The sequence below is a fragment of the Coregonus clupeaformis genome, chromosome 18 (assembly GCF_020615455.1).
Source record: "Coregonus clupeaformis isolate EN_2021a chromosome 18, ASM2061545v1, whole genome shotgun sequence".
NCBI classification, from domain to species: domain Eukaryota; kingdom Metazoa; phylum Chordata; class Actinopteri; order Salmoniformes; family Salmonidae; genus Coregonus; species Coregonus clupeaformis.
Genome location: NC_059209.1, coordinates 23079714 through 23101384, shown reverse-complemented (window position 1 = coordinate 23101384; position 21671 = coordinate 23079714). Strand labels below are relative to the sequence as shown.

The 21671-nt window shown below is 43.1% G+C and overlaps 1 protein-coding gene across 2 annotated transcripts in view; it reads left to right on the top strand.

Annotated features, from left to right (window-relative positions):
- The window catches only part of LOC121550200 (mediator of RNA polymerase II transcription subunit 27-like), a 148462-nt gene that overhangs the window by 111822 nt on the left and 14969 nt on the right, over positions 1–21671 (top strand). The gene's annotated exons all lie outside the window — the stretch shown is intronic.

The following is a 21671-nucleotide window of genomic DNA, read 5'->3' as shown; positions in this document are numbered from 1 at the left end:
CACATTGGTATCAACTCATTAGGTTTTCCTTTAGCTGAATCAGGTGTGTTAATGCTGGGCTGGAACAGAAGCATGCCCACCCAGCATACCTCCAGGAGCAGGATTGGCCTGCTACAGTTGTAATAAGTTTGTAGCCTACGTTGTGTGTGACTTTAAACTGTATTGTTGTATACAACATTTGTAAACACAAGTACACATACAACCCATGGCATACAGTGCATTCGGAAAGTATTCAGACCCCTTCCCCTTTTCCACATTTTGTTACGTTACAGCCTTATTCTAAAATATATATTTTTTGTATTTCTACACACAATACAGTATGAAAATGTATGCACTCACTAACTGTAAGTCGCTCTGGATAAGAGTTTCTGCTAAATGACTAAAATGTAAATGTAAATACCCCATAATGACAAAGCAAAAACAGGTTTTTAGAAAATTCTGCAAATTGATAAAAAAAACATAATCTGAAATACCTTATTTACATAAGTATTCAGACCCTTTGCTATGAGACTCAAAATTGAGCTCAGGTGCATCCTGTTTCCATTGATCATCCTTAAGATGTTTCTACAACTTGATTGGAGTCCACCTGTGCTAAATTCAATTGATTGGACAGGATTTGGTAAGGCACACATCTTTCTATATACGGTCCCACAGTTGACAGTGCATATCAGAGTAAAAACCAAGCCATGAGGTCGAAGGAATTGTCCTTAGAGCTTCGAGACAGGATTGTGTCGAGGCACAGATCTGGGGAAGCGTACCAAAACATTTCTGCAGCATTGAAGGTCCTCAAGAACACAGTGGCCTCCATCATTCTTAAATGGAAGAAGTTTGGAACACCGAGACTCTCCCTAGAGCTGGCCGCCCAGCCAAACTGAGCAATCGGGGGAGAAGGGCCTTGGTCAAGGAGGTGACCAAGAACCTGATGGTCACTCTGACAGAGCTCCAGAGTTCCTCTATGGAGATGAGAGAACCTTCCAGAAGGACAACCATCTCTGCAGCACTCCACCAATCAGGGACTGGGAGACTAGTCAGGATCGAGGGAAAGATGAGCGGAGCAAAGTACAGAGATCCTTGATGAAAACCTGCTCCAGAGCGCTGCTCAGGACTTCAGACTGGGGTGAAGGTTCACCTTCCAATAGGACAACGACCCTAAGCACACAGCCAAGACAACGCAGGAGTGGCTTTGGGACAAGTCTCTGAATATCCTTGAGTGGCCCAGCCAGAGCCCAGACTTGAACCCGATCGAACATCTCTGGAGAGACCTGAAAATAGCTGTGCAGCGACGCTCCCCATCCAACCTGACAGAGCTTGAGAGGATCTGTAGAGAAGAATGGGAGATACTCCCCAAATACAGTTGTGCCAAGCTTGTAGCGTCATACCCAAGACTCGAGGCTGTAATCGCTGCCAAAGGTGCTTCAACAAAGTACTGAGTAAAGAGTCTGAATACTTATGTAAATGTGATATTTCTGTTTTTAATTTTTTACAAATAAGCAAAAATGTCTAAACCTGTTTTTGCTTTGTCATTATGGGGTATTGTGTTTAGATTGATGGGGTGAAAAAATACAATTTAATCCATTTTAGAATGTAACGTAAAAAAAAATGTAGAAAAGGTCAAGGGGTCGGAATACTTTCCGAATACACTGTTACAAGGATGTGCCAGTAGTCTCTTGGGACATTCACTGGGACCTTTTCATCTGCAGACAGGCTTTCGGAGCTCTCCATATCTGAGGACAGACATCACAAAGAAACAGGCTTCATTATATTACAATTAGACAGCCTGACTATTATCTCTCTGTCTTCTTAGCTTCCTATCTAGGACTGGAACTGGATAATATTTTCATAATGTCATCCCACAACCTGCCCTATCTAACCAGCTAGTACACCTACTCCCTTTCCTGAAAGCTGGAGCAGGAAATCATTTCACCCTCTTCCATTACTGTTAACTACAAATGCATTTGGAGAATGAGTTTTTAATATACAATGATAAATAGGCCTGCATCAAGATAACAAGCTAATATGAAGTTAGCTAGCTGATTATATTTCTCTTAGCTATAGTATGTAAAGTTGTCTAGCTAGCTAGCTACCAGCTTATTAGCCTACACACAGTGGCCTGCTGTAGCTAGCTAACTAATAATACATTGTGTTTTAACATTTTCAAAATGTATTTACTTACTTACTTGAATAGGTTCACGCATGTACAATTGAAGTCGGAAGTTTACAGACACTTAGGTTGGAGTCATTAAAACTTGTTTTTCAACCGCTCCACAAATGTCTTGTTAACAAACTATAGTTTTGGGAAGTTGGTTAGGACATCTACTTTGTGCATGACACAAGTAATCTTTCCAACAATTGTTTACAGACAGATTATTTCACTTATAATTCACTGTATCACAATTCCAGTGGGTCAGAAGTTTACATACACTAAGTTGACTGTGCCTTTAAACAGCTTGGAAAATTCCAGAAAATGATGTCATGGCTTTAGAAGCTTCTGATAGGCTAATTGACATCATTTGAGTCAATTGGAGGTGTACCTGTGGATTTATTTCAAGGCCTACCTTCAAACTCAGTGCCTCTTTGCTTGACATCATGGGAAAATCAAAAGAAGTCAGCCAAGACCTCAGAAAATATTTTTTAGACCTCCACAAGTCTGGTTCATCCTTGGGAGCAATTTCAAAACGTCTGAAGGTACCACGTTAATCTGTACAAACAATAGTACGCAAGTATAAACACCATGGGACCACGCAGCCGTCATACAGCTCAGGAAGGAGACGCGTTCTGTCTCCTAGAGATGAATGTACTTTGGTGTGAAAAGTGCAAATCAATCCCAGAACAACAGCAAAGGACCTTGTGAAGATGCTGGAAGAAACAGGTACAAAAGTATCTATATCCACAGTAAAACGAGTCCTATATCGACAAAACCTGAAAGGCCGCTCAGCAAGGAAGAAGCCACTGCTCCAAAACCACCATTAAAACGCCAGACTATGGTCTGCAACTTCACATGGGGACAAAGATCTTACTTTTTGGAGAAATGTCCTCTGGTCTGATGAAACAAAAATAGAACTGTTTGGCCATAATGACCATCGTTATGTTTGGCGGAAAAGGGGGGATGCTTGCAAGCCGAATAACACCATACCAACCGTAAAGCACGGGGGTGGCAGCAGCATGCTGTGGGGGTGCTTTGCTACAGGAGGGACTGGTGCACTTCACAAAATAGATGGCATCATGAGGAAGGAAAATTATGTGGATATATTGAAGCAACATCTCAAGACATCAGTCAGGAAGTTAAAGCTTGGTTGGAAATGGGTCTTCCAAATGAACAATGACCCCAAGCATACTTCCAAAGTTGTGGCAAAATGGCTTAAGGACAACAAAGTCAAGGTATTGGAGTGGCCATCAAAAAGCCCTGACCTCAATCCTATAGAAAATGTGTGGGCAGAACTGAAAAAGCGTGTGCGAGCAAGGAGGCCTACAAACCTGACTCGGTTACACCAGCTCTGTCAGGAGGAATGGGCCAAAATTCACCCAACTTATTGTGGGAAGCTTGCGGAAGGCTACCCGAAACGTTTGACCCAAGTTAAACAATTTTAAGGCAATGCTACCAAATACTAATTGAGTGTACTTCTGACCCACTGGGAATGTGATGAAACAAATAAAAGCTGAAATAAATCATTCTCTCTACTATTATTCTGACATTTCACATTCTTAAAATAAAGTGGTGCTCCTAACTGACCGAAGACAGGGAATTTTTACTAGGATTAAATGTCAGGAATTGTGAAAAACTGAGTTTAAATGTGTTTGGCTAAGGTGTATGTAAACTTCCGACTTCAACTGTAAATGTAATTGTTGAGCAGTTTCACTGCAGATAGATTGTATGATTTTAAAATTAAATAATAATAAAACGTATATTTTAAAATTGGTTCATGCCTAGGCCCACGCCTACAAAGCGGCCAATCTTTTGGAGCGATGCGTTGTCAAGCGGATGCACCGCTTCTGGTCAAAACCAACTGATACTGTATCATTTAATCGCCTGTTATAACCAAGAGCACAGGCCAGTCTGAGTAGAGTTTGCAATTGCAAGTTCTCAGAGGCTGTGTGACAGAGAGGGAAAATGGAGCACAGCTTTGCGACAGCCATGTTTGCAGCCAGTGGCGTGTATTCATGGATGCCTAGGGAAGCCAGGCTTCCCCAAAATATTTACCAAGAAAAAAAGAGAAAAACATCAAATAATGTATCTTTTGTCTCCCTGTTTCATAATATTCCTTCAATTCGCAAGAGGCTGAATGTATCTCACTGGAGAAAGCATCCGAGGGAGCTAAACAGCGCCCCTCTGTCTCAGTATGTGTAGCCCATTTATCTGATGCTGTCTGGTCATAAAGAACATGCCATTGTTGCCGCCCGTAGCATTGAATGCAAGGGAAGCCAGCGAGCATTTGGCCTCCCTTGATACAATATTTAAATAATAAAAGCCAATGAGTAAGCTCAACTGTGAATGGTCCTGGCATACCAAAAGAAAGTGTCAAGGGAAGCCAGTTTGAATTGGGCTTCACACCAGTCACATCAAAAGCAAAATGTAAATGACAGAACTTTAATTGTTGCATCTAGTTGTGTTGTTGTCCTCCGGTGGCTAGCTAGCTAGCTAAAATCATCCCTTTCCTAAATTAGCCATGGATGGAGATAGGAGTCTGGTTTTACTTAATTCTCCGTACTGGCCAATGATTATAACGGTGATTATGATCTAACCATAAATTCATACAGTGGGGAAAAAAAGTATTTAGTCAGCCACCAATTGTGCAAGTTCTCCCACTTAAAAAGATGAGAGACGCCTGTAATTTTCATCATAGGTACACGTCAACTATGACAGACAAAATGAGGAAAAAAATTCCGGAAAATCACATTGTAGGATTTGTAATGAATTTATTAGCAAATTATGGTGGAAAATAAGTATTTGGTCAATAACAAAAGTTTCTCAATACTTTGTTATATACCCTTTGTTGGCAATGACACAGGTCAAACGTTTTCTGTAAGTCTTCACAAGGTTTTCACACACTGTTGCTGGTATTTTGGCCCATTCCTCCATGCAGATCTCCTCTAGAGCAGTGATGTCTTGGGGCTGTCGCTGGGCAACACGGACTTTCAACTCCCTCCAAAGATTTTCTATGGGGTTGAGATCTGGAGACTGGCTAGGCCACTCCAGGACCTTGAAATGCTTCTTACGAAGCCACTCCTTCGTTGCCCGGGCGGTGTGTTTGGGATCATTGTAATGCTGAAAGACCCAGCCACGTTTCATCTTCAATGCCCTTGCTGATGGAAGGAGGTTTTCACTCAAAATCTCACGATACATGGCCCCATTTATTATTTCCTTTACACGGATCAGTCGTACTGGTCCCTTTGCAGAAAAACAGCCCCAAAGCATGATGTTTCCACCCCCATGCTTCACAGTAGGTACGGTGTTCTTTGGATGCAACTCAGCATTCTTTGTCCTCCAAACACGACGAGTTGAGTTTTTACCAAAAAGTTCTATTTTGGTTCCATCTGACCATATGACATTCTCCCAATCCTCTTCTGGATCATCCAAATGCACTCTAGCAAACTTCAGAAGGGCCTGGACATGTACTGGCTTAAGCAGGGGGACACGTCTGGCACTGCAGGATTTGAGTCCCTGGCGGCGTAGTGTGTTACTGATGGTAGGCTTTGTTACTTTGGTCCCAGCTCTCTGCAGGTCATTCACTAGGTCCCCCCGTGTGGTTCTGGGATTTTTGCTCACCGTTCTTGTGATCATTTTGACCCCACGGGGTGAGATCTTGCGTGGAGCCCCAGATCGAGGGAGATTATCAGTGGTCTTGTATGTCTTCCATTTCCTAATAATTGCTCCCACAGTTGATTTCTTCAAACCAAGCTGCTTACCTATTGCAGATTCAGTCTTCCCAGCCTGGTGCAGGTCTACCATTTTGTTTCTGGTGTCCTTTGACAGCTCTTTGGTCTTGGCCATAGTGGAGTTTGGAGTGTGACTGTTTGAGGTTGTGGACAGGTGTCTTTTATACTGATAACAAGTTCAAACAGGTGCCATTAATACAGGTAACGAGTGGAGGACAGAGGAGCCTCTTAAAGAAGAAGTTACAGGTCTGTGAGAGCCAGAAATCTTGCTTGTTTGTAGGTGACCAAATACTTATTTTCCACCATAATTTGCAAATAAATTCATTAAAAATCCTACAATGTGATTTTCTGGGAAAAAAATTCTCAATTTGTCTGTCATAGTTGACGTGTACCTATGATAAAAATTACAGGCCTCTCTCATCTTTTTAGGTGGGAGAACTTGCACAATTGGTGGCTGACTAAATACTTTTTTTCCCCACTGTACATTGTGCCCCTGGCCTGAGATGATGGAATTTCAATATGTAGCCAGATGTAGTAGGCTAATGTTAACTAGCTGGCCTGGCGCATTATTGCACATGAAAGGAAGTTTGGCTAGCAGGCAAGCATTTTAGCCAGGTAGACTAGGGCAACAAAAACTAAAAGTTTTAAGTCATAGACCATTTCGGCAACATGAAAGAGAGGAAGATGGCATTAGTATTTCTCTACACGTAGGGTGAGTCGACATGTTTTTTCTACTTGCACGCTCGCACGCACACACAGAAATGGTGCTGGAATAGGGGAGGCAGCTCCTGTTTTCTTTGCAACTTGCGGTAACTCTCCATTGTTCTCAATCAATAGTTGTTTAGTAGTCCGAAAATGTTGGAAACATTAACTTGCTTGACCATGCTGTAGGTCATGTAACTGCAGTGGCGATTTTAGCCTGTAAATCTTGGTGGGACAAACTCCCACATTTATTTTTTGATGCATGCTAGCAAAGCCACTACACAACACGAAACAATACATTAATTGCACTATAACGGTGACAAACGGTGCCCACAAACTGTTAGGGCCTACATAAAGCTGTCCCAACAGCAGAGCTTTCTTTTCAGCACCATGGAGTGAATCCTTACCACTGCTACACCTGGCTATCAGCAGAGTCTTGTCTGGCAGCGAAACAGTTAATTCAGCGTAATTTACTGCCTTTTCAAAAAACATAGCTGATATGGCTGACTTGCTTAAGTAAATGTGGTTTCTACTGACAATTGAGATGTACAAACTATGGCATAAGGGGACGACGAGCGGATAAGAGGCTATCCGTAATTTTGATTAAGACATTAATGAGCGCGCTACGATGGACGTAGTCAATATAACTTTGTTCAGCACTTTTTAAATGTACAGCGACAGAATTCAGAACATGATCCATTCTTACAGTATTCTCCCTGTACACCAAGTCAGAACCGTGGGATAAATAAAGGGGGCATATAAGCAGACAATGAAAGCTCTTACAATATTTGATTATTACATTTCTCTAAAACAGGCTATAGGCTACATGTGCACCACCAAGTCAGAACAGTAGGCTAAATTATGAGGGGGAAAGGGACCACATTATTAGGGTGAAGCACATGGGCTACTAACAGCTTACTACACAACATACACTTAGTAATACTTTCTTAGCTACAGTAAACATATCTCCCTGGCATGTTACATCATTTATGTAGTTCAAGACATTTTTGGACTCACCTTGTTGTGCTGTGCTTTTTCGAGTTCCCAGTTGTCTTGAACTCACTGAAGTTTGAGATTTCCCAGTTCCGAGTTTCCAGTTGTTTTGAACGCGGCTGAAGTCATGCTGAATAGCAGGCTAGTGATTACTTCGCAACGCTTGCAGTTAGCCACTGATTCCTTCCAACCCACTCATTGTTGAATTTGCGATTTCCAACTTGTTGTGAGCACCAATCATTTCTCTTCATATGACAAGGATTGAAAAGGATTTCCCAGGAGATTGTCGACGTGATTCATGATGATGACTGCTTGTCTAGCTTGCTAGCTAAGATTTTGAAAGTGTGATGTTGACATGATCAGTCCAATCAAAGCTACGGTAGATATAACGTGATTTGACATCATTTTATCAGTTGCCAATGACCTTGAGCCTTCTTGGATGGGCACTTCTAATGTAACTCTATGGCAGTACCCAAGGGGCTTGAGTTTTCGAGCTCTACCCTTAGATTTTGCGGTGACGTAGTGTCCCCATGAGTGACCGAACACTGAGCCAATCACGGCGCAACTAGAGAACATTACCAACCCCTACTCTCTGTATTTTCCGCTGGCTGCCCCACCACCACAGAAAGCACTGAGCTAGGCTGAAACACCTACATTTAGGAGCTGCCTAACTCAAGAAAGCAAAAAAGAGACCATGTTTGAATGCGGCTTTATTAACTCAATGATTTTTTTGTTTACATTGTTAGCAAACTGATGTGACAAGTATTAATGGCAAAATAACATGCAAAACAGGCAACAAAAAATTATAATATACTCATTCAAGGGTTTTTCTTTATTTTTTGCTATTTTTTACATTGTAGAATAATAGTGAAGACATCAAAACTATGAAAATGGAATCTTGTAGTAACCAAAAAAGTGTAAAATAGCTCTTACACAGCCTGGAGGTGTGTTGGGTCATTGTCCTGTTGAAAAACAAATGATAGTCCCACTAAGCCCAAACCAGATGGGATGGCGTATCGCTGCAGAATGCTATGGTAGCCATGCTGGTTAAGTGTGCCTTGAATTATAAATAAATCACAGACACTGTCACCAGCAAAGCACCCCCACACCATAACACCTCCTCCATGCTTTACGGTGGGAACTACACATGCGCAGATCATCCGTTCACCCACACCGCGTCTCACAAAGACACGGCGGTTTGAAACAAAAATCTCAAATTTGGACTCATCAGACCAAAGGACACATTTCCGCCGGTCTAATGTCCATTGCTCGTGTTTCTTGGCCCAAGCAGGTCTCTTCTTATTGGTGTCCTTTAATAGTGGTTTCTTTGCAGCAATTCGACCATGAAGGCCTGATTCACGCAGTCTCCTCTGAACAGTTGAGACATGTTGAGATGTGTCTGTTACTTGAAGTCTGTGAAGCATTTATTTGGACTGCAATTTCTGAGGCTGGTAACTCTAATGAACTTATCCTCTGCAGCAGAGGTAACTCCGGGTCTTCCATTCCTGTGGTGGTCCTCATGAGAGCCAGTTTCATCATAACGCTTGATAGTTTTTGCGACTGCACTTGAAGAAACTTTCAAAGTTCTTGAAATGTTCTGTATTGACTGACCTTCATGTCTTAAAGTAATGATGGACTGTCGTTTCTAGCTTATTTGAGCTGTTCTTGCCATAATATGGACTTGGTCTTTTACCAAATAGGGCTATCTTCTGTATACCACCCCTACCTTGTCACAACACAACTGATTGGCTCAAACACATTAAGAAGGAAAGAAATTCGACAAATTGACTTTTATGAGGGCACACCTGTTAATTGAAATGCATTCCAGGTGACTACCTCATGAAGCTGGTTGAGAGAATGCCAAGAGTGTGCAAAGCTGTCATCAAGGCAAAGGGTGGCTATTTGAAGAATCTCAAATATAAAATATATTTTGATTTGTTTAACACTTTTGGTTTCTACATGATTCCATATGTGTTATTTCATAGTTTTGTTGTCTTCACTATTATTCTACAATGTTAAAAATAGTAAAAAATAAAGATAAACCCTTGAATGAGTAGGTGTGTCCAACCTTTTGACTGGTAGTGTAATATATATATTTTTTTGTTAAACAGGTGGGACTCAAAACAGGTGGGGCTCTGCCCCACCTGGTCTGAATGACGGGTCGCCACTGTGTAACTGTTTGTTACATGCAATATGCTTTGTGGACTTCACCGGACAGATGTTTCTCTCCAGTTTTGTGATGAAACAAAGGTGCGGTTGAATTTATTCTGCCACTGTGTCTTCTTATTGTCTCTGCCTTAGGCCTTTATATCATGGTGGCAAGGCATATGAACCTACCGGTTATAGAGCAAACAACGCAGAACACATAGGTTGTAATATGGCTTTTTTTCTGGCGTGGCTTCCCCAGTGATTTTACCCATGCACCACTACTGCTTGTAGCTTTACAGCAAAGAAAACAGCTTGTCTATAGCTCAAACGGTTAAAGAAATATGACCCATATTACCAGAGCTACCTTTTTTTCTTCCTGCACGATTTCGCATGCATTTGATATAATTTCACAAACCATGTCACAGCCGTTTTAAACTAATCCCCGGTCGCTTATTGGTTTGATAACAAACAACGTTGTTCAGTCATGTTACCTAGCTAGCTAACAACCTGGTAACTTGACAGTAGGTCTAGGCTAATTTGATTTGGCACAGGAAGAAAGGAAAAGGGTCTGCTACTCATGAGATGTGCGTCAAAAGGTAGGATTCATATAGGCCTAATGTAAGCCTAAACTATTTCAAATATCTATCTCTTTCTGGTGCTCCTTAAATTCTGTTTGGTGCCTAACGTTTTAAATGTTTGGAGCAGTGTATGTATTTGTTTTTGGGAGAGAGAGAGAGAGAGAGTGGGGTGTTTATGGGAGAGGGAGACAAAGAGTGTGTGTGAAGGAGGGAGGGAGAGTGTGTGTCTGGGTGTTAACTGAAGAGTAAAGAAGGTTTCATGCAGTGTTTTCCCCAATGCCATGCAGATCATTATGCATGTATATTCCTTTCTCCCATTCCTCCAGCCACATCAGAGGTAGGCCTTTGCAAATATGAGCAAATCAGACATTTCAATGCAGTATTCTATTATACAGTGAAAAGTGTGAAGTTAATTCAGTATGTGTTGTATTGAGTAGAAGTGTGAATATCAGTGAACATACGGATAACGTTTAGAAAAAGAGAACAAGTGTCCGGGGGACGGGGCGAACATGATGCTACGCCACTGAACATTTTCTCCCGCGGTATCGCGATACTACTTGGTATCGTGATGCTTGGCCTGGTAGCGTATCGTTAGTAAAATGTTGGTATCGTGACAACACTAGTCTCTCCAGGTCGGTGCCTCTCTTACTGACTTAGTGATGTGAGGAAAAGCACTCTGGTCAGTCTTGCCATTTTAATCATGACCGCCAGGTTGTCAGCACTCAGCGTGAACTTTGGCCTTCCCCTTAAGCCTCCCTCTTAGCTCAAATGACGCTAAGATCACTTCATGCGCCAATACTGTGTCCAACTCTAATCCATTGGGCATGCAAAAACAGAAATGAGAGGGTAAAGAGAGAGGGGTGGAGAGGGAGAGTAAGAAAGAGAGGGGCTGGCAGCGGAGAGAGACAGGAAGATTACACATACTCCATCCCCGACCGTGGGGGTTCACTGATTCACACCCACGGGGCACTGGCTCACAGATGGCCCAGTTGGCAGGCTGGCAGCTCCCAGCTCTACTCCCAGTCCTGTCCTCCATAGTACATCTAGGCCTCATTACCTCACCACCACCGTCACTGGCACTGCAGAGGTCCAAAGAACACCTACACTTACCGTGTGCATTGTCGGTTAAGTACAAGCAACCCGAATGTCGGTTTCTTGCAGATGCATTTGTTAATGGACTGTTAGTGTTGTAACAATCACCATATGTGTGTGTTTGGCCACTGTTAAAGCTGTAATAACTTGTCCATTCTCTGTGGGTTATTGTTCATGTGAGCCGTTTTGTTGGTTGGAATTAGAAATGCGCTAGCCTCGATAATTTATGCGTCACCCCTCAGTCAGAATACAATGCACATCAGTATCAGACGGTTTTGAATATGAGGTTAGCTTTCCAAAAGCACATATAATGTTTTCTACTGTAACAGAAAATGATTAACACAACTAAAGGGCTTGCCTTTAGGGGTGGGGTGGGCTTGTCCTTGAAGGAATGAAGTGATGCTCTACATCTGTCTTTGTTTTTCTTAATAATATGATCCTAGGAGAGGGATGTCATGCACTGTTGTAAAACGTGACAACTGACAAACGTATGTTCTGCAGAGGGAACAGTGGGCCGGAACATAATTACAAATAATTAGTGGTAATACGTTGGAAGAGGTTTCCTAAATTAAAATCACTTGGAAACTGATTTGCTGGTGTTTAAGTGTTTTATGTCCAACAACAACAACAAAAAAGTGTGGGGTTTTTTGCTCAGAAAACTTGTGTGGTTGGGGGGGGGAAATAAAATCAGTTGGGGAACCCTGGCGTAGAGGATCTCGTCTGATAACCTGTAGTAGAAAGGGAAAGGGGGATACCTAGTCAGTTGTACTTCCTGGCCCTGTGTGTGTGCTTTGTTACTCACTCTCTCTCCCCCGCTCTCTCACACTCACTCACTCACTCACTCACACGTTCTGGGTCCAGCTGTGTGTTAACGGCTGACTGTGAACTGTGTCAGTAGCGAGAGGGATGCGGTGTTAATTGGGGCGGGTCAGAGGAAAGGACCAGTGTGTCTAATCCCCTCCAGTGGCAGGCGAAGGCTAACGATGGAGCTCTCTGCCTTAGATTGTGGCTATTAGCGCTCTGAGTAACGCCTTCATCAGCCACGCCCCTCCATCCCTATCTCTCTCACTCTCACTCTCTTTTCCCTGCAGCTTAAGCCTCCAGAATTTCTGTATGCATGAGTTAAATGTACAGGTCATCTATGTTCACCATTCAGGCAACCTTATAGGCTATTCATTCGATTTTACCTAAATCCCATCCATAACCTCATCTTATTTCTTGTATTTTGTCAAATAGAGCAACGTTGCCTGTCAGATCATATCACTGATGATCTATCTGAGACAATACTGAAATCTAAAAGATGAGCACGTTAAAAAAAAACTTTTCACTGCATCTTGGTAGTCGTTTTTGAAGCTCCTAGTTGTTTGTTGTTGCTTCTTTTGACACCTTTGAGAGGAGCAGGACATGTACATGGGGCTCATTAATTGAATTTTAAAGTGACTTTGTTGGGGTATCTTTTTTCCCCACCTCAAGGTCGCTCCAGTGGACCGGAACGCCCGGGCCAGGGGCGGTATGTAAGGGGAGCGGGGCAGGTTGGCACCGCTCCATGTGTGGAATATTGACAGGATATCCTCTGACTAGCTTAATGCTGAGGAGGAGAGAATCTCCAGGCGCTGAGGTCAGGGCAGGGAGTAGTGTTGCCACCTATTTTTCAGTGACAATCGCTATTGGCTCCTTGATTTGTCGCTAGATGACGTTTTGCCGTTGCTGCGACGACGTGACAGCGCCAATTTGCTTTGCTGCGGTCCCCGACGAATTTGTCGCTATACTCTTTTACCAATACATCTCACTGGAGTGGTCTGAAAACTTGCGAAGTATAGCGACAAAGTCGCTAAATTGGCAACACTGGCAGGGAAACCAACAAACATGGCCGTCATCAAAAGAGAACCAGCCTCAGCAAGCCCTCACCAAGCAGGATCAGGTAGCAGACTGACTGGTAGCCAGATGGGCAAATAAGTCATGTTTTGGTGGTTCAATATTTTCATTCCTACTGATTGAAATGGAGACCTAAAATAGTGGAGGGGTTTCCACCATAAATTGAAATTTGTCCAAGTGATCCCTCTCACACTGTTATTTCACCAGTTCAAAGAAAGAACTGAATCACCTTCAACAATTCCTTCCCCCTAGTGTCACACAGCGGCATTGTTGGGTTTCATGGAGTTTTTCTTCAGAACAAATTATTAACTGTCAAGAGGAAGGGGTATTGGTGTTTTTCAACCATTTGTCACCCAGAGCCACACAACTTCATAAACCTCGACATCATTCCTTGTGGTGACATATCAGTGGGCTATAGTTTTGGATCTTGAATTATGAGCCTCTCTGTGTCTGTGACATGTGTTATGCGGATATAGCACGTGAAAACTGCAGAGCCTTTTATTGCAAGGCCGACTTTCTTCTTTCTCTCACTCTTTTTTTTTTCGCCATCTCAGCGTGTCGGCTCCCTTTTTATCTCACAGGACCATAGAGGACGTCAGTCACATCCAGCCCCACTTCTTGGTTGGAACCTTTTACTTTTTAATCGTGTCTCCAATTTGTTGTGTGCTCTGCTCTCTACTATATGTGCTCGGCTGCCCACTCTCTTGCTAAATAAAACGGCCCACCATCTGTGAGCCTATGCTGCAGCCATGGACAGAAATGCACTTTCACTTTTCCTAATGAACCACACTAGGCCTGCTCATCGGTTCCCAAGGTGTAGCTCTGCGCTACCCACTGGGTAAAGGGCTACTGGAGCCCTGCCAGGGCCATACTTTTAGTCTGGGTATCAGGAAAGCACTTTGGAAACATAAAGTACAGCCGACTAGGTAGTCAGCTAGTCTCATTTGTAGTTATTTCAAACAAGTTTGAAACCTTCAGAAAAGATGCAGTGGAGAAGACCTGAGTGTAGAGAGAAGTCTTAGACTCTACCATTGTGGTTGTGAATATGTCAGACATAATCTGTCAACAGTTGTTAAGGAAGGAGACCTGTAGATCAATTTATTGTATAACCGTACCTGCACCTATGCGTCTGTGTGTGAGCGCACTGCTTTCTTCTGACCCATTTCACTGGATAGACACAGAGCCTGAAGCAGATGGTCGGTATTTTAGCGCCTCATTCGTGTAGGCTATTTAGTACTGTAGAGCTCCAAACACCCTCTCTGTTTGTATCTCCACATAGAGACAAAGCATCTAGGAGTAGAACAGTGCACTATGTGAAAGGTGATGCACAACATGCTCCCCCAAATTGATTAACTGAGACTTTTTTTCTTAAATTTGGCACACTCGCTAGGAATTACAACTGCTGCAACAAGTTGTCTAAAGTGGAACTGGGTCTACATTCCATGACATCTGTCCCATGGATACCATTATATTCATTTGGGACAGGAGAAATCGGCAGGTCTCAAATGAGAGATTCATTTATTACTTTAATATAGTAAGTAATAAGTAGCCTTGCGCTTTATATTACTTTAATATACGGTGCATTCGGAAAGTATTCAGACCCCTTCACTTTTTCTACATTTTGTTACGTTACAGCCTTATTCTAAAATGGATTAAATACATATTTTTTCTCTACACACAATACCCCGTAATGACAAAGCGAAAACAGGTGTTTGGAGAAAAAAAATGTATTTACCTAAGTATTCAGACCCTTTGCTATAAGACTCGGAACTGAGCTCAGATGCATCCTGTTTCCATTGATCATCCTTGAGATGTTTCTGCAACTTGATTGGAGTCCACCTGTGGTTAATACAATTGATTGGACATGATTTGGAAAGGCACACATCTGTCTATATGAGGTCCCACAGTTGACAGTGCATGTCAGAGAAGAAACCAAGCCATGAGGTCAAAGGAATTGTCCGTAGAGCTCCGAGACAGGATGGTGTCGTGGCACAGATCTGGGGAAGGGTACCAAAAACGTTCTGCAGCATTGAAGGTCCCCAAGAACACAGAGGCTTCCATCATTCTTAAATGGAAGAAGTTTGGAACCACCAATACTCTTCCTAGAGCTGGCCGCCCGGCCAAGTTGAGCAGTCGGGGGAGAAGGGCCATTGGCAGGGAGGTAACCAAGATCCCGATGGTCACTCTGACAGAGCTCTAGAGTTCCTCTGTGGAGATGGGAGAACCTTCCAGAAGGACAACCATCTCTGCAGCACTCCACCAATCAGGGCTTTATGGTAGAGTGGCCAGATGGAAGCCACTGCTCAGTAAAAGGCACATGACAGCCCGTTTGCCAAAAGGCACCTAAAGGACTCTCAGACCATGAGAAACAAGATTCTCTGGTCTGATGAAACAAAGATTGAACTCTTTGGCCTGAATGCCAAGCGTCACGTCTGGAGGAAATCTGGCACCATCCCTATGGTGAAGCATGGGGTGGCAGCATCATGCTGTGGGGATGTTTTTCAGCTGCCAGGATCGAGGGAAAGATGAACGGAGTAAAGTGTAAAGAGAGATCCTTGATGATAACCTGCTCCAGAGTGCCCAGGACCTCAGACTGGGGCAAAGGTTCACCTACCAACAGGAGAGCGACCAAGTCTCTGAATGTCCTTGTTTGGCCCAGCCAGAGCCCGGACTTGAACCCGATCGAACATCTCTGGAGAGACCTGAAAATAGTTGTGCAGCGACGCTCCCCATCCAACCTGACAGAGCTTGAGAGGATCTTGGGAGAAGAATGGGAGAATCTCCCCAAATACAGGTATGCCAAGCTTGTAGTGTCATACACAAGAAAACTCGAGGCTGTAATCGCTGCAAAGTACTGAGTAAAGGGTCTGAATACATATGTAACTGTGATATTTCCGTTTTTTATTTGTAATAAATGTGGCCAAAATTGTTTTGCCTGTTTTTGCTTCGTCATTATGGAGAATTATGTGTAGCTTGATGAGGGAAAAAACGATTGAATCAATTTTCAAATACGGCTGTAACGTAACTAAATGTGGAAAAAGTCAAGGGGTCTTAAAATTTGTCACATGCGCCGAATACAACAGGTGTAGACCTTACAGTGAAATGCTTGCTTACAAGCCCTTAACCAACAATGCAGTTTTAAGAAAAATAAGTGTTAAGCAAAAAATAAATAAGTAAAAAATAAACATAAAAAATAATTAAAGAGCAGCAGTAAATTAATGGTTGCGAGGCTATATACAGGGGGTACCGGTACAGAGTCAATGTGCAGGGGCACAGGTTAGTCGAGGTAATTTAGGTAATATGTGCATGTAGGTAGAGTTAACGTGACTATGCATAGATAATAAACATAGAGACGCATCAGCGTAAAAGTGGGGGTGGGGGGGAACAATGCAAATAGTCCTGGTAGCCATTTGATTAGCTGTTCAGGAGTCTTATGGCTTGGGGGTAGAAGCTGTTAAGAAGCCTTTTGGACCTAGACTTGGCGCTCCGGTACCACTTGCCGTGCGGTAGCAGAGAGAACAGTCTATGACTAAGGTGGCTGGAGTCTTTGACAATTTTTAGGGCCTTCCTCTGACACGCCTGGTATAGAGGTCCTGGATGACAGGAAGCTTGTTGAATGCACTGTAGTTGATGTCAATTCACCATGGAAAAGAAAACCCTGTTGAATTCAGTTGTTTACAGAACCATTTACAGGACCGTTACAATCAAGTTGATTTAAGACATTTTATCTGTTTAGGATTAGAAATTTGATTCGCTCATAAACTGGAAAACAGGAATTGTTTTAGTGTGTACGGGAGACTAGGGGCAATTTTACTTTTTTTTGTATTTTACTCTGTTGCTCAGAGACCACTTGAACTAGGCCGGTCATTTTTATATATAAGAAACGTACATCTGTCTCCTAACCATTCATACCATTTCTAGTTCTGTACATATGACGTCTGATCACAATATTGATTTTAATCTGAAAAAGTCTGGATGTTACATTTGCCCCCGTGCCAGGGGCAATTGTAACAGTAGCTGCGGCCAAATGTAACACCTAAAAAATAAACCAAATATACTCACTTAACTTAAAAAAACATTCATGTTTATGAATTAACATATGTAGTTAAGTGAGTTTGACTTCATAGACCATACAGTGCCTTCAGAAAGTATTCACACCCCTTGACCTTTTCCACAATCTGAATTTAAAATCGATTCAATTGAGAATTTTTATCGCTGGCTCACACACAATACCCCATAATGTCAAAGTGGAATTATGTTTTTACAAATGTTTACAAAATAATAAAAACCTCCCTGGTCTTTGTGGTTTAATCTGTGTTTGAAATTCACTGCTCGACTCGGGGACCTTACAAATAATTGTATGTGTGGGGTACAGAGATGAAGTAGTCATTCAAAACTCATGTTAAACACTATTATTGCACACAGAGTGAGTCCATGCAACTTAATTTGTGACTTGTTAAGCAAATGTGTACTCCTGAACTTATTTAGGCTTGCCATAACAAAGGGGTTGAATACTTATTGACTCTTGACATTTCAGCTTTTCATTTTTAATTAATTTGTAAATATTTCAAAAAACATAATTCCACTTTGACATTATGGGGTATTGTGTGGCCAGTGACCAAACATCTAATTTTAATCCATTTTAAATTCAGGCTGTAACAACAAAATGTAGAAAAAGTCAAGGGGTGTGAATACTTTAGTGATACAATTATGCTAATTCGAATTATTGGACATTAATGGTCAGGACAGTATAAAAAAAATATACAGCCGGTGGAAAAAACTACTTTTGACTGAAACATTTCAAGCAGGGGGAACCAAAATGGGCATGTACTGAATGAGTTTAATCACTGAAGCTTGTTTCTGTTTGGAGAAATTCAAGGTTTTACAATTGCCCACTGCCCCTGGTCTCCCCTTTTCCCTTGGTACAGTCCGTACCGGGCCAATGAATTGAAGTCTTGATGGAGTGAAATGTTATTCTTAGCTTCTTATTGACTTGTGAGTTACGAAATCATCTGACAAAACTTTGTTTTCAATTACCAACTTTTTCTTGCCGAGTAGGCCTAATAGAGAAATACTGAAAAGGCTACAAAAAAGGCTACTAAAATTACTGAAAAGTTTACTAAAAAGGAGGATTGATTTGGATTTGTTGTAGCTGAAGAGATTGGTGACTGTTTGTCAGGCATGGGAGATGGAAGCCTGTCCGGGTGCTTTAGTTAGTTAGTCAGTCAGTCAGTCTGTGGACGAGCCTCATTGCCTGGCCCGGCCTGAGCAGAGCAGAGCAGAGAACTATAAAAGGCCTGTCGTCAGTAATGGATTCTCCCTTTGAGCACCTGTCTTGCTGAGGAGCGAGCGGGCTGCCGGAGAGACATGGCAGCCTTTGAGCCTTCCTGACACTCCTGAATTTAATAAGCGCAACCGCTAAAGAAGGGGAAATGTTTGTTGCTGAGGCACCCTAATGAAATATGATTGGATGTGGCTGCATTTTCTTGACATGTTTAATCACATCTAATACCCACTCCTCAGTTGAACTTAAAAGGGCCGTCCAGGTCTGCGGTGTTCAAAGTGTATTTTGGTGTCATCTCTCTGAAGGTCTTTTGGAGAGACAGGTCTGTGTGTGCACTGCTCTTAGTAGTGGTTTTGGGTTGATCGACAGTTTAACCTGACTAGAAGGGATAGCCTACTTTGGCTGGCCATGCAGGAAGACTTTCCTTCTCTTTTTCTGCATGAGTAAAAGAGTCACTACCTAGTTAGCCTTGTACTGTTTTGTAACCATCACTATCTTTTACTTGTCTGTGCTAACACACTTAACAGGAGGACGTTTCTTTCCTCTCTAAACTGCACTCGGTGTGTTCAGGCACTCCTCGAAATGTGTTTGTCGATCACCTTTCCAATTAGCAGGCTTACAAGAGCTCTGGAAATGACAGGCCTTTTACGGAAGCCTCTTAGGCCATCTAACCAACCGTCATCTGCGGGGAAACAAATACTATTCAATGGTGATATTTTCCTCATTAATGGATTTATTCATTTATGCATGGAGGATCGTTAGATTCTCTGTCACCGGACTTAAAAAGTGTCCTTTTGTTTCTTCTTTTGGAGTGCAGAACAATCCATCAAGTCAAATGCTTTTGAAGTGTTAGACAATGCTGGGGGGTTTTCCTCTCCGCACAAATTCAAATACCAACCTCTTACTATTCCTCCATGAACTGAAACTCTGGTCAGCTTCCATTGGATTTAGAGCTAGAAAAACATATAACTGGTCAACTATTTAATAAGTAACGATTTAACGAGACATCTGAAATGGCCATTGCAGATGTCTTGGTAGCACTTCATCTTACGGTACTCTTTCCACACTGTTTGTCCGATATTATCAGGAAATTATATGGCAACAAATGGATAGGCTAGAACGCAATTGGTAAATTGTACCAAAGAAACAAATAAGTAATTCATTGGTTAGCCTATTACTGTGTAATTCACATTTTAACATGTAGGCCTACCATACAAGTTTGCAGACTTCAAAACCATTTCTACACAATGTTCTCAGTTTAGCGAAGCCTGATGAAGACAATTTACAGAGAATGCTATACCATTTTTGTGAAAATGTATTATTTGTCTAAAAACATGCATTTTCCTTGAACTGTGTACTCAGACTAGGCTGTAGATATACCATATCAGCTCCCACAGACTCCCAGACAATCCCTACACAATGTCCTCAGCTTAGCGAAGCCTGATGAAGACACTTTAGAGTTGTGAACCTTTCACTATTTTTATGAAAATACATTATTTGTAGATATAGCCTAATATCCAGGTAAATATCTGGTAATGTACGTCAAATAAACTGCCACCGAGTATTAGTCTTTTTAAAAATTGTATTTTGTAACCTGTATCCTCCGTTGCCACATCATCTTTCTTGTCTCGCTAAGGCATTGTTGCTCAGTTCATGCAATTTCATACTGCTAAGTCTTCCATTGAATCCAACTGATTTGGCTTGTTCAAATGAGAGGGTTTCTCAGTCACCACCTCTTTCTCATGTTTGAGTGGAGTCATGAAAAGAGTTGAAGCCTTTGCTCTCCCTGTCAGTCTGGGGCAGTGTTCTCGCCGACCGAGCCGGAGCGCTGCCTCGGATTAATAATTCAGACTGGGTAGAGCAGGTGATAAGCACCGCTGTTTTGTTCTGGGGACGCTGCTGATGTTTGAACAGATTTGACAAATAAAGAGGGGGCCTTCTTCCCCCTTTCCTCCCCCATCTCTCTGTCTCCCCCCCTCTCTCTGTCTCCCCCATCTCTCTGTCTCCCCCCTCTCTGTCTCCCCCATCTCTCTGTCTCCCCCATCTCTCTGTCTCCCCCTCTCTCTGTCTCCCCCCTCTCTCTGTCTCCCCCATCTCTCTGTCTCCCCCATCTCTCTGTCTCCCCCTCTCTCTGTCTCCCCCATCTCTCTGTCTCCCTCCTCTCTCTGGCTCCCCATCTCTCCCTGTCTCCCCCTCTCTCTCTGTCTCCCCCTCTCTCTGTCTCCCCCTCTCTCTGTCTCCCCCCTCTCTCTGTCTCCCCCCTCTCTCTGTCTCCCCCTCTCTCTCTGTCTCCCCCTCTCTCTGTCTCCCCCCTCTCTCTGTCTCCCCCTCTCTCTCTGTCTCCCCCATCTCTCTGTCTCCCCCTCTCTCTGTCTCCCCCCTCTCTCTGTCTCCCCCATCTCTCTCTCTCTCTCTGTCTCCCCCTCTCTCTCTCTGTCTCCCCCATCTCTCTGTCTCCCCCCTCTCTCTCTCTCTCTGTCTCCCCCATCTCTCTGTCTCCCCCATCTCTCTGTCTCCCCCATCTCTCTGTCTCCCCCCTCTCTCTGTCTCCCCCCTCTCTCTCTCTCTCTCTGTCTCCCTCTCTCTCTGTCTCCCCCATCTCTCTGTCTCCCCCTCTCTCTCTCTCTCTGTCTCCCCCATCTCTCTGTCTCCCCCCCTCTCTGGCTCCCCCTCTCTCTCTGGCTCCCCCATCACTCTGTCTCCCCCCTCTCTCTGTCTCCCCCTCTCTCTGGCTCCCCATCTCTCTCTGGCTCCCCCCATCACTCTGTCTCCCCCCTCTCTCTATCTCCCTCATCTCTCTGTCTACCCCCATCTCTCTGTCTACCCATCTCTCTGTCTCCCCCATCTCTCTGTCTACCCCATCTCTCTGTCTACCCCATCTCTCTGTCTCCCCCTCTCTCTCTGTCTCCCCCTCTCTCTCTCTGTCTCCCCCATCTCTCTGTCTCCCCCTCTCTCTCTGTCTCCCCCATCTCCTTCAAAGATCAAGGTCAATGTCTAACACAGTCACACTTTGCAACTCAGTAATTCTGTTTGTCAAGCGTGTGTCGGATGAAAAGAGGTGTGTGCTCTTTTCCAAGGTTCATTCACTGGAAAGGTTGCGTACAACAAGCCTATTGGGCCATCCA